Source organism: Octopus bimaculoides, chromosome 1 (genome assembly GCF_001194135.2).
Source record: "Octopus bimaculoides isolate UCB-OBI-ISO-001 chromosome 1, ASM119413v2, whole genome shotgun sequence".
Lineage (NCBI taxonomy): Eukaryota > Metazoa > Mollusca > Cephalopoda > Octopoda > Octopodidae > Octopus > Octopus bimaculoides.
Window position 1 is genome coordinate 152,766,552 of NC_068981.1, and position 394 is coordinate 152,766,945.

The window sequence follows — 394 nt, forward strand, 5'->3', positions numbered from 1 at the left end:
TATATATATATATATATATATATGTGTGTGTGTGTGTGTATATGTATATATATATACATATACATATATGTACACACATACACCCACACACACACACGCGCACACACACAGAGACCCAAACACACATACATACACACACATATATGTATATATTCTTTTATTCTCTTACATGTTTCAGGCATGTGACTACAGCGATGTTGGAGTACCGCCTTGAGAACTTTCAGCCGAAGAAATTGACCCTAAGACTTATTCTTTGTAAGCCCAGTACTTATTCTATCGGTTTCTTTTGCCGAACCGTCAAATTACATTACGGGGACATCAACACACCAACATCGGTTGCGAAGCAGCGATAGTGGGGGACAAACACAGGCACAAAGACACATACATACACATA